The sequence below is a fragment of the Pinus tabuliformis genome, chromosome 5_2, assembly GCF_031772625.1.
Source record: "Pinus tabuliformis cultivar Carrire ecotype Pingquan chromosome 5_2, CPIR1, whole genome shotgun sequence".
NCBI classification, from domain to species: domain Eukaryota; kingdom Viridiplantae; phylum Streptophyta; class Pinopsida; order Pinales; family Pinaceae; genus Pinus; species Pinus tabuliformis.
The window spans coordinates 758775228-758788893 of NC_142306.1; the positions used below are offsets into that span (position 1 = coordinate 758775228).

Below are 13666 nucleotides of genomic sequence, written 5' to 3' on the forward strand. Positions count from 1 at the left end.
AACTGCACTGTGCTAACTATATTTTTTTTTACGATTTTACCCATATTACTGCAACTTGTGCTGCGCTGAAATTCAACTAAGGCACAAAAGAAGAAAATATGCATGGTTCCCCATTACAAAAAATGGAAAGTGTCTTATTTTGTCATGGGATTAAATGTTGAAGAAGGCTAAGGATTATTCTAAGAAAAACCATTTCAAAGATCTGCTTCAAAGTACAATTAATTTCCCATTGAACATTCAACGAGATAGAAAAATGTATAATGGATTATGACACTTGATAAGATAATGCTTGTAATGCTTGTAAATGTCCTCACTATTGATGAAGATCACAACATGTGAATGTCCTTATATTGTAGCAACCAACAAAGAGGCAATTTATAGCATTGTATTAAAGAAACCTTATAAACAAGTAGCTTCTAATGTCATATGGACGTCTTCCTACTATTTCAGGTTCTTAAATAGAGTTGAATGGGTGGTAACAAAATCCTCAATTCAAGCCACTCTTGCCAAAAGAGGAACAATCAAAAGAAAAACTTATATAAGTTTGATCTCACACTCTTCATGTCCCTCAAAATCATATTCACATATCATTTTTAGTGATATACTGCTTAATATCAATGTTTCCACTCACTACCAAAAGTTTTTAGCTCAAACAGAGATAGTCCTAGGAGAGACTGTTTTTGAAGAGAAGATCAAAATTATAAGCATGGTGATACCCTGTATAACAAGATTTTGTCTGTCTAAAAAGAAATGCAACATGAAAAACATGGATTCACAACTCTAAAAAATTGTATATATGAATGTAAACATGAAAAACATGGATTCACAACTCTAAAAAACTCTATATCTGAATGTAAAATTAGATTGCTATTATCTTCGGTGCATTAAGTTCACATATAATAAGACATGAACAATGCCAAAAAAATTATACGCCATTCAACTATAAAAATAAAACCTAACAATGAGGAGATTCGAACCTTGACAGAATAATAGAAATGACATGGAATATGATAAGAACTTATCAAACAATAATGAAAACAATTAGTAATTTGCGCAACAATCCCAAAATATTAAATAAAAAAACCAATTCACCATAATAAAAAAAATAACAAAAGATCCCTTTAACATTTTAAATGATGAAAATAACTCATCTCCAAATTATATTCTTTGACAATTTCCCAAAATATTAAATCAAAAAACCAATTCACCGTAATAAAAAAATTACAAAAAAACCCTTTAACATTTTAGATGCTGAAAAAAATAACACATCTCCAAATTATATTGTTTGATAATCTGGCATATATTCCAATCATTTACTTAAGGAATAAGTTTGATCAAACAAGATTTGAGATACAATAAACTAAAATACCTTACAATAAATTAAAATAAATGTAATAAAGATAACATAGATGAAAGCAAGTAGAAATATTTACACCATTATTAACTTTTATAGCCTTACAAATTCTTTCAATATATTCAAATGGGTTTGCTTTTCAGATAAATAGTACACTCAAAGCAATCACTTACAATTAACAATTTTACCTAAATTATTTTAATTTGTTCCAATTAACAATTTTACCTAAATAATTTGTTCCAATTATTTATTTTGAATGCAATATTTCTTTTACAATATCTATATTCCAATTTCTTCCCCTTACTCATTACTCTGAACTCTTGATTTTTCATTTCTTCCCATCCAGATCCTTATTTCTTACAATGTACCTCTAAATCACTCTACACTCATCTACCGTTATATCCCTCTACACTCATCTACCGTTCTATCAGAGTGTTGCTAGTTTTATTTTGATAGGCCTTGATACATACAAACTTAAAAAAAAAGGGGGTCTGCACTCAAGTAACTGGACTTGTGTTTCACTGGCATCATCTCGCTGCGGCATTGGCGAATGGAACTTTCGTACATGTTTCCTACTTATAAAGGCCTAAACTAAAACCCTCTACAGAATTTTGGCGAAGTTTTCTTTCTACTTTTATCATCACACCGGAACATCGCTTAGAGATGTTGAATTGAGCCATCTGTTTGACCGGCTTCCCCTCAGAGTTTCTTCAAGAAGCCTATCCTAAGGATCAACGATTGCGGCACACTCAGTAACTTCTACACTACACTCATCCATAAATGCAGCCATATGGATGTCAGGGAGCGTAGCTTCACCTGCCAGAATTTGACACGCTCTCCGTATCCCTAACCTTGCCTCGGGCTCAGTATTGGAGCACAATAATCCTAGTTTCAACACCTTGTCCATCTCGCCTGCGTCGTATTCATTCCCCAGCTTCGGATCCGCCGCATCTAGCAGTCTCGCTTGGGCGTATAGCTCCCGAACCCACTCCACCAAAACCACTCGTTCCTTGCCCGTGGATAGATCCACGGGCTTCCTCCCGCACGCCACTTCCAACAACAGAACGCCAAAGCTGAACACGTCTGAGCTCGGCGTAGCCTTCCCTGTCCATGTGAGCTCCGGCGCTATGTACCCCAATGTTCCCATCACTCGAGTCGTCTGCGGGTTTTCACTGTGTTCACACAGCCGGGCGAGGCCGAAATCCCCCAGGCGCCCGTTTAGCTCTGAATCCAACAACACGTTGCTCGACTTGATGTCTCTGTGGATGACCCTCTTCTCCCATTCTTAGTGCAGATAAAGCAGCCCCGCAGCCACACCCTTCAAGATCGTGTATCTCTGAGGCCATGGGAGGATGGTTTTCAGGTTCCCAAATATGAGCTTATCCAGACTACCGTTGGACACGTAGTCGTAAACGATGAATAGCTGCTTCTGCATCCTGCACCACCCTCGAAGCTGAACCAGGTTCCTGTGCTGCATTCGGCCCATGGTGGAGATCTCTGCCAGGAAACTCTCCATTCCCTCCGTGAACTCCTTCGTCATACATTTCACTGCGATTTCCTGGCCGTTGGACAGGAGAACGCCTCTGTACACCTTGCCAAAACCCCCTTGCCCCAAAATGTTCTCGTCTTTGAACCCATTCGTGGCGATGCTTAGATCCTTGTAAGCGAATCTATGAGGCTAGAACTCTTCCTCTGTAAGATTTTTGAGATACACAGATCTAGATCTGCAAAACAATAAACAAGCTTGCAAGAGAAGGAAGGAAGCGAGCAAGAATTGAGAAAAGAATGAAAATTAATTCTCCAATATTAGTTTTAGAATAAATACATAAAAGCAACTAAGTTAAGCTTAGTTGTACATGCAATAACTAAAGCTAACTAAAGCTAAGTGTGCTTTATCTTATGTTAATGTGTACATGTGCCACATGTAAGAAATAAGTTAACTGGAGCTAATCTAGGTGCATGTACACCAACACAGCTAGTCTAAGTGCATGTACACCAACACCCCCCCTTAAGCATAACTTAGGTGAGTGTGATGCAAAATGAATGAGTCCCGGCAACACGGCCATTTTAGGTACCCATATACAATGCATAAAAAGGAGGATAGAGGGAAAACCCAGTGGGAAGAAAACCCCCCCTCAAAATATAATGCAAAAGTAGAGAAAAGACAACTGCTAGGCAGTCGTGTCCTTCACCCCGAGACGATCTCGTAGGAATCGAAACTTCTGCTCAGTGAAAGTCTTGGTGAAGATGTCAGCAATCTGCTCGGAACTAGGACAGTACTGAAGATCGATGATCCCATCATGAATGAGTTCTCTAATGAAGTGCATGTGGATCTCGATGTGTTTGGTACGCTGCCGTTGCACTGGATCTCTGCAAAAATTTAGCGTACTTTGATTATCGCACCAGATGACAGTTGGATGATGGACACTAATCCCAAGCTCAGATAGGAAATGTTGTAGCCAAATTGCCTGAATAGTGGCATTGACTTCTCCTCTATACTCGGCCTCTGCTAATGATAAAACAATGGCAGCCTGCTTCTTACTTGACCAACAAATTGGGCCGGATCCCAAACTAAGTACATAACTGGAAGTAGACTTGCGATCAATGGTGTCGCCAGCCCACTCTGAATCTGTGAACCCGATGAGATTCAAAGAACAATTGGCTGCATAATGAATCCCATAGGTGATTGTCCCCTGGACATATCAAAGGATGCGCTTTGCAGCGTTCCAGTGTAACTCATGTGGCTCCTGCATGTATCTGGAAACTGCTCCGACAGCATAGGAGAGATCAGGACGGGAGTGAGTGAGATAAAGAAGACTTCCCACAAGCTGGCGATACAATGTGCAATCAACCAATGGTGTGTCTTTTCCATTCTCAAGCTTTATCCCTGATAAGAAAGGTGTGGCTGCTGGCTTGCAGTCACTCATGTGAAATCGTGCCAAAAGATCTCTGGCATATTTTGGTTGAGAAATGGTAATGCCAGAATCACGCTGATGGATCTCTAGTCCAAGGAAGAAATTTAGCAAGCCCATGTCGGTCATAGAAAACCGCTTATGCAATGTAGTTTTGATGTTAGTAATGACAGAAGCTGAACTACCCGTTATCAAAAGATCATCTACGTAGAGTACTATGATCAACAAGGAGTCAATTTTCTTCAGAAAATAAACATTGGAATCAGATTTGCAGCGTACAAAATTTTGAGATAACAAATAAGAATCCATCTTTGCATACCATGCTCTAGGTGCCTGCTTGAGGCCATAGAGAGACTTCTTTAGTTTGCATACCAGAGATGAATTCTGCATGTATCCCGGTGGCTGCTCCATGTAGATTTCCTCCTCGAGATCACCATGAAAAAAGGCATTCTTCACATCCATATGATGCACCTCCCAGCCTCTTGCTGTTGCAATGGAGAGAGCTAGCCGAATGGAATCCATTTTTGCCACTGGAGCAAAAGTCTCATCATAGTCAACACCATGTACTTGCTAAAAACCTTTTGCTACCAATCGTGCCTTATATCGACTAACTTGGCCATTTCATGCTTTCTTGGTCCGGTAAACCCACTTGCATCTCACAAGTTTGCGATTTGAAGGTAGCGGAACCAAATCCCAAGTCTGGTTCTCAATGAGAGAGTTATATTCCTCATCCATGGCGGCTTCCCATTCAGGATGCCCATTTGCTTCTGCATAAGTTTGTGGATCAGATCCATGCATCATATAAGCATGCATGGGCATGGATGGCTCCATATCTAAGAGTGCTTGCGGATCTTCCTCAAACAGAGGGATAGAGGCAGGATCATCAAGGATATCACTCATGCTGCGCCATTTTTGTGTTGAAGGTGGTCGAGAATCTTCCGAACTATGTGCAGAAGTATGATCTCGATGTTCAACAACTGGTGGTCTAACAAGGGTCACAGGAAAAGACTCATCTTCATCAGAATGCTGGTCTGAAGTTTCATCTGCATACTCATCAATGAGTGGTGATGGAAACTTGGTAACAAGTTCATCTACTGGTGCATGCAAAATATCTTTGTCAAACTTTACACTCCTTTCAATAAAGAGCTCTTCAGTGTGGATATCAAGCAATCTGTACCCTTTGACTTCATCAGAATATCCAACAAACATGCATGCTTTGCTTTGAGGCTCCAAAGCCTTTCTCTTCTCTGGAGGAATGCGGGCCCATGCTCGAGATCCAAAAATGCGGAAATGACTAACTTCAGGTTGCATGCCAGTCCAAGTCTCAAAAGGTGTTTTTCCAGTAACAGATTTATGAGGAGATCTGTTCTGGATGTATGAGGCACAATTAATAGCTTCGGCCCACAATTTCGACGGAAGAGATCTTGCATGCAACATGCAATTAGCCATCTCTTTCAAAGATCGATTTTTCCTTTCAGCCACGCCATTTTGCTGTGGAGTGTAAGGAACTGTATGCTGCAACTGTATGCCTGCTTCATCACAAAGATTCTTGATATCTTTGTTGACATATTCCGTCCCATTATCTGTGCGGAGTATTTTGATGCGTTTTCCAGACTGATTTCCGCATGCGCTTTGAAAATATTTAGATGTTGAAAAACTTCAGACTTGAGTTTCAAGAAGTAAACCCAAGTGAATCTCGTGTAATCATCTATAAATGACAACACATAGCTTGCTTTGCTCATTGAAAGCACCGGAAATGGACCCATGAGATCACTGTGTACAAGTTCCAAAGGTGAAGAGGCTCTCCATGCATGCCCCTTCTCGAATTTCTCTTGTGGATGCTTTCCAAGAGCACATCCATTACAAACACCATCTGAAAATTCAATGGTTGGCAATCCTTTGACCATCCCTTGCTTACTAAGCTGTTGCATATATCTGAAATTCAAGTGCCCAAATCTCTCGTGCCAAATCCTACTTTCTTCATTTGCATGCGTAAGTAGCAAAATAGAATCTGATTGAGGAACAAAATCAGAAAATGTATACAGATGAGATTGATCATTTACCTTGCCAGATGCAATCTTCAAATTGGTTTTCATGTCATAAATGCTCATGGAATCTGGGGTAAATTCCACTTTCCTTCCACTGCCTGTGTGTGTCATCTGATACACTGAGAGAAGATTCACAGAAAGCCTTGGAATATGCAAGACATTTTCAAAACTTCCATCTTCGAATTGCACTCTTCCTTGTCCAGTTGCTGCAACTGCAGAATTATCCCCCATGAGAATGGGAGGACCTGAGAATGCATGTAGAGAAGAAAAGGATTCCTTTGAAGAAGCCATATGATGTGAAGCTCCTAAATCGATGATCCATTCTTGTGGTGCAGAATGAAGAGCAATCAAAGCATGCCCGTTACCTCTTGGATCTGGTGCTTTTTCTCCAGACTTCTTCTTAGCATTCTCAGGAATGTGGTCTCCAAGATTGTGTTGCTGGAGTGTCTGCGCCATAAGATCTATAGTCTTCTTCATGCATGCAGATTCAGGATGAAAACCACGGTGGCAATAATTGCACATTGATCGCCCTTTCGTTCCTTTCCTTTCCTTTGAGCCAGATGATCCATTAGGGGGTTTGGGATGTCCTCCCTTTCTTGGATCAGGATCCTTCTTCCCTTTTCCTTTCTGATGGTCTTTGGAATTTGTCTTTCCTTTTGCATGCAAAGTGAGTGCATGCGCTTTGGAATTTTTAAGTGTGCCCATTTTGATGAGCTTATCTTGCTCATGCATCAAAGACTGAATAAAAGAATCCAGTGATGGCATCTTCCAAGCTGCATCAGTTGCAGATCTGATTGTGTGGAATGTACAGACGAATACTGCATACTCTGGACCAAGTTTTGATAAAATGGAAAGGATCAACTGATTTTCTTGCTTGGATTTGTCGATCCCGCATCCTTTCAGCTGAACCAACAAGGCTTTATACCTTGTGAAAAAATCTTGAATGTTCTCAAAGTTTCTCGGATCTAATGAATTTAACTCATTTTCGAGAATGTGACCTTGCATTTCATCCTGTTTTCCAAACAATCCTTCCAAAATTTTCCATACTTCATTTGGAGTTGAACATGATTCAACATGAAATAGCAGTTCCGGAGAAATAGATAAACATAGGATGCCGAAGGCCTCGTCCATGCGATTGAAATATCTTGTTTTCTCCATTGTCGATGTTGGTTCAACTTCCGTTTCCATGGTTATTCGAAATAAGCCTCTACTTCTGAGATGAAGTTGAATCTTTGGCTTCCATTCGAAATAATTATATGGAGTGAGAATTGCCAATTGTGGAAACTCCAATTTAGACTCCATTCTTTGTTGTTGCTTCAATCTTCTGAACCTGCAAATAAAATTGCTTGTGCACTGATTACAAATCCCTGTGCTCTGATACCATGTAAGATTTTTGAGATACACAGATCTAGATCTGCAAAACAATAAACAAGCTTGCAAGAGAAGGAAGGAAGCGAGCAAGAATTGAGAAAAGAATGAAAATTAATTCTCCAATATTAGTTTTAGAATAAATACATAAAAGCAACTAAGTTAAGCTTAGTTGTACATGCAATAACTAAAGCTAACTAAAGCTAAGTGTGCTTTATCTTATGTTAATGTGTACATGTGCCACATGCAAGCAATAAGTTAACTGGAGCTAATCTAGGTGCATGTACACCAACACAGCTAGTCTAAGTGCATGTACACCAACATCCTCCCATTCTTCGATTGTTTCTCTGTACTTGGCTTTTTTAAGAAACCAAACCGCAACCGCCAGCGAGAATATCAATAAAACCAGAGTGGTTACTGTAATGCCAAATATGAACCCCACTCTCGGATGCTTGTCATGCCTGTGATCAAACGAAGGGAGACGAGAGATATCGAGCGGGGGTGTCGTGCCTTCTGTTGTGAAGCTCCACGCGAGAACGTAATGGTCTGCTATGAAATTCCCCGTAGCCGCTGAAAAGCCAACAAACATCTGTTCTTGCAGAACGCTCTGCAGATTGATTTTCTGAGATATTAATGGCTTCTGCGGTCTTGGCAAGCCAGCCAACGTTATGGTAACGTTGAACTGACTCTGTAGATGGTTGTAATCTATCCAGGCCTGTATGTTGTGTCCGCTGTTGAGGCTCAATCCATGGAAGTCTTCCCCATTCCAATATCCAGCAAGCGCGGTTTTCACCGAGATGAGGTTGTTGATATCCACGCCCACGTGGTTGTCATTGGGGTCATCCAATTCAACACTATGGACCGTATCGAACTCCACTGCGAACAAGTGATTGTCTGGGTTCCCGTTGCTAGTAATGTTTAGTAAGCCCAGATACTCAGATTGCAGACTGCCCGTGAGAGTTTTGTAAGGCGTGACGAAGAAGGCCATTCCGTGCCCGCCTTTGTCAGAGGGGGGATGCACCATGCTAAAAACAAAGGTAGTGCTGAAGGAGGGAAGTGTGTCGTTGGTTTTCATCTGCACTGGAGTTGAATACAACGCCCGGCCGAGTTTCCAATGCGTTAGATCTGTGAGGGCGACCGCGGATTGGGAGCGAATGAGTGGTAAATATGAGAGCTTGGTAAATATGAAAGCCTAGAGTTGAGCATGAAGCATGAATTTCCTGATAAAAATATGTGTAGAAAGTCATGCCAAGTCTTCCTTTGGAGGTTTAGTCGAAGAAATAAATGGACTCTCTATTGGAAAATAAAATTTAGGAGTTAGTGAAGCTTCCAAAAGGAAGAAATGCCCTACAAAAAAAGAGTATACAAGATTAAACATGAGGGTGAGGAGAAGCAAAGATACAAAGCAAGGCCGACGGTGAAGGGATTTTCTCGAAAAGAATGTTTTGACTTCACCTATTATTAAAATGCCATCCATAAGAGTTATCCTTGGTCTTGCTACTACTTTAGATTTGGAATGTTAACAACTAGATGTGAAAACAATTCTTCTTCATGGAGAATAGGTGGACGAAATTTATATGGAATAGTGAGAAGGGTTCATGGTAAAAGGTAAAGAGAACCTTGTCTACAAGTTGAAGAAGAGAATTTATGGGTGAAAATAGGAACCTCGCCAATGTTACAAGAAACTTGATTCATTTATGTTAGAGAATGGCTTCAAAAGGCTAGAGGATGATCATTGTGTCTACATCAAGAGGTATGCCAAAGAAATGCATATTATACTACTATTGTATGTGGATGATATGCTAATTGTTGAACATGATAAGAACATGATTAATAGTTTGAAGAAATATTTTGGTACTCAATTTGCAATAAAATATTTTGTTCTAACACAACAAATATTTCACATGAGGATTATATGTGATAGAAAGAAAAAAGAAGTTGCAATTGTCACAAGAAAAAATATATTGAGAAGGTGTTGGACAGGTTCAATATGAAGGGGGCCAAACTAGTTGGTACATTGTCAGCATCACACTTCAAACCTATTACTTATTTGTGCCCTTATGATGATAATAAGAAGCGTGAAATGAGTAGAATATATTATGCTTCATCAATTGGTGGCTTAATGTACACCATGGTATGTACCCATCCAAATATTACACATTAAGTGGGAGTTGTGAGTGGGTTCCTTACAAATCGAAACAAACAACATTAGTAAGCAGCAAAGTGGATTTTGAGGTAGCTCAAGGGTACTAGTAATTATTGTTCATGTTTTGGTAATAATAATGTTTTTCTTGAAGGTTACACATATATAAACATGGATGGAGATGCGGATACTAGAAATTCCATCATTGGTTATTTATATACATTTGCAAATGCAATATTATCTTGGATGTATAGGTTACAGAAAGTAAGAATCCTCTCCACAACAGAGGCAGAATACAAAGATTCCACATAAGCTTGCAAAGAGATGTTGTGGATGCAACAATTTTTAGGAGAATTGGGAATAAAACAAGATAAATATTTGTTGCATTATGATAGTTATAGTGCTATTCATTAGCAAAAATCCCAACATATCATTCTAAGACCAAAAAAATTAATGTTCGATATCATTGGATTCATGAAGTGTTAGATGATGGATTGCTACAATTGGAGAAAATACACACTACATAAAATCCAGCTAATATGTGAATGAAGATATTGTCGAGGGATAAGAAAGAGATTTATAGAACCTTGGCTGGAGTAGTGCAAACATGATGAAAGGAATCTTAGGAAAGGGATTAGTAGCGATAAGAGAAAAGCAATGTCAAAAATATTCGATCAAACTTCTATTTGGTCCCAAGTGGGAGATTCTTATGTGTGACCAAATCAATTCAAATTTTTTTGCACCCATGGTATTTATAACCCATGGCATTGTCCCATAGTATTGGGGCCATGGTATTGTAATGAAATGAATTTTTATATGAGGGTGTATGAAATAAAATCTATCTTACTTATGTGTTCCATGTCATACAACTGGGAGAATTTGATAGTAGCTATGAGCACTCTAGCACCTATTGGCATACTAAAGTTTGATGATGTTAGCGTTAATTTAATGAATGAGGAGCTACAACACTAATCAATTGCAAAAAACTAGAGAGGATAAATTCTAGTCTTAGGTGATCATGGAAGGGAAATTGAAAAAAATAGATATGGGCATTTAAAATAGAGAAGTAGATTGAAATCAAGAACATGAAGACTTGTTCTCATTGTGGAAGATAGAGGCATTGTTGTCATAGATCGTATTTGAAGGACCTTTCTCACGATTGAAAGAAACAAAACTATTTCACAGTGATATGCTAAAGATACAAATCAAGACTGATCTGGGTCACCCACACACATCTATGTAAAAGGGATCCAGGCCCTAAATCCCTATAGAAGTGATAACATAGAATCCATTCACCAATGACGGATCACTCCAAAGGAGACAACCCATGTGAGTGAATTTCCACCTAAGGGAGGATGAAAATATAATGGAAGAAGCGTTGATCAATGAGAGAAATAGAGGACTAGCATAGACATATCAGAGAAGTGAGGGAAAAGTACTAATTGTCTAGGAATATCTGAAAAATAATACAAGGAAGCAAGCAGTGAGTGAGGAGGTGGTGGTTATTATTGTAGTAAAATTAAGAGTTCTCTAGATAATATTTTTGTTAATTGGTAGCTCGACATAACATAGAGTAAGAGAAAGAAGAGAAATTTCAAGGAAGTTGTATATTAGAGTACCACTACATATAGAAGAAGATTTGTATGATGTTTGAGTCATGGGTATGAGTTGTGGTGATGAGAGATTATGTGGACTAGGTAGTGTTGAAAATACACACCAATTATTGATTGATTAAGATATAGAAGTTGAGAGAGTGGTTGTATATATGAGAAAGAATGAAGATGAAGTGGTATAGAGTGAAGGAGCCAGTATGTAATGAGTGAGTGACCTAAGGTTTTTAGTCCAAGGCATTTCCCGAGGAAGCTGTAAGACCTGATGTTTGGGAAGAAATGTTACATGGTAGAATGCATTATTTTAAGGCCTTAAGATCTTGCTGAGGTATACATGTAGTGCAGTGGTGCATGGAGTCATCAAGTTGTGGAATGGACCACTTGGACAAGTATCAAGGTGGCAGGTGTATTGGTATCCTGGCTTGGGGGGGAATGTGAGATCTCAAGTTTGATATGGTTGATGAATGGGACTTGGTAAATATCCATAAGTCAAGTTTAATGTGGGGATTGTTAAGGTGGATCAGGTAAACTTGACTCGATCTAGTTACCAATGGTTTTTCGGGCTCTAGGTTTATGGACACCCATGGTTTTTCCCGTGGTATTCATCTCTGTTATAGACATATTTGGGCACTGCAACCCCAATCACATATGTCCATAAACCAAGGGCTTCTAAGTCCCTAAAAGTGTTGTTTCATACCCTAAAGTAGCAAGGTCAACTGATTACATCATCTCCCAAAAGTTCTCCATGAAAAACTGCTCAGAACTGGTCAAAACTGGACCATACAGACTGCTCAGTGCTAAGGGTGTGATGCATCTCACCTGCCACATGAAAAAAGTGTGATGCATACTGAAAAGCCCTTCTGTGGGGTGCGATGAGCGAGAGCAGACAAATGGCAGAAGCAGTTGGCTAGGTGGAAACCCAGAGAATCTTCTAGAAACTGCCCATTTGACACTTGCCTCTCTGAATTCGCCCAGGGATGAGTAAGAGATCATGAATCTCCAAGTGGAACCAAGAACTATCAGAGAGAGGACACTAATCAAAATCCCAAAAGCTGACTCACCCACCTACAAACATCTATATATGGATCCCTCATCCCAGAGATCCAAAGGCTAAAATCTTGTATTTTGTAAGGAAGTGCTGTTGGTTTCTTTGTGGAACATCATAGTGTTGGGTGATCTAAGCTTTTCATGAGGTGAAGAAGGGCTTTCATGCTGGGAGGATGACGCTGGGTCAGATCAATGGGTTGTAATCCTCTCTTCTACTCTTTCTATCAATAAAGCTATTTGAGTTTTCCTCCACATTCTTGTATGTTTGAGTTGATATATGCATTTGTGTGGTCAATATATATCTGGTCCTATATTATTTATGATTGTAGATCTCTGTGCTTTGATGGTATTATGTTGCTTTGACTTTATAGGTGGTCTTTGAAGTGGGGTAAGCAAGGGAGAAGCGGCAAAGATGTATCAGAGGGGAGAGGAAACAAGCAAGGAGCCAAGCGAAAGACTGAGGTTGGTACTCTCTGCTTCTCTCTCATCTACTTCTCTTAAAGGAAATCTCAAGTAACTTTAGTTTGTTTGTTTCTAAGATAGTTACCCGTCTTAGTGGGACTAGCAGCTTTGAATGGACACTAGATTTCCCAATAACAAAATGGCGACTCCGCTGGGGATCGAATAGCTTGTTTGCTTGTTTATTTTTGTTTGCTTTATAAACTACAGACGGAGCCTGAAGCCAAGCCAGCTAGCCTTCGAACTGCTTTTGCCATGCAACTGCAAAGTAGATCAATGCTGCTTCAGTCCATCTCCGGGTTTTGTTTATAAACTGAACAATTGATTTGCAAACATCCTAATTGCCCTGGTGGTGGCTCAAGTAACCTCATTAGATCAGCCCGTATGCTTTGTATTTACTGACTATCATTAGCTCAGCCTAAATCCCTGAACTAAGCTGCAAACTGTGACAAAAAACCAAGTTAAAGTCCCGTCCCTGGACCATCACACTGTCTCCTTTAGGAAATATGGATGCATCGCACCTCCCGTGTGCAGTAGGTGAGATGCATCCCTATTTCCATATGTTACAGGTGCAATGATCAGATAAGACTGTTTCTGCCTCCAGATTTTGGTTTTTCTTCACTCTCTTCAGCTTTATTCATGATTTTTGCTGTCTGTGATTAGTATACCACTGTTGAAGCTCCCTTCCTTTGCATTATTCAGCCTCCATTGTACAAAGAATTGTG

At 39.6% G+C, this 13666-nt stretch overlaps 1 pseudogene; it reads right to left on the minus strand.

Moving 5' to 3' along the window:
* Positions 1–2277: 2277 nt before the first annotated feature.
* LOC149161493 (L-type lectin-domain containing receptor kinase IV.2 pseudogene) lies at positions 2278–8670 on the minus strand (annotated as a pseudogene).
* Between the last annotated feature and the right edge of the window lie 4996 nt (positions 8671–13666).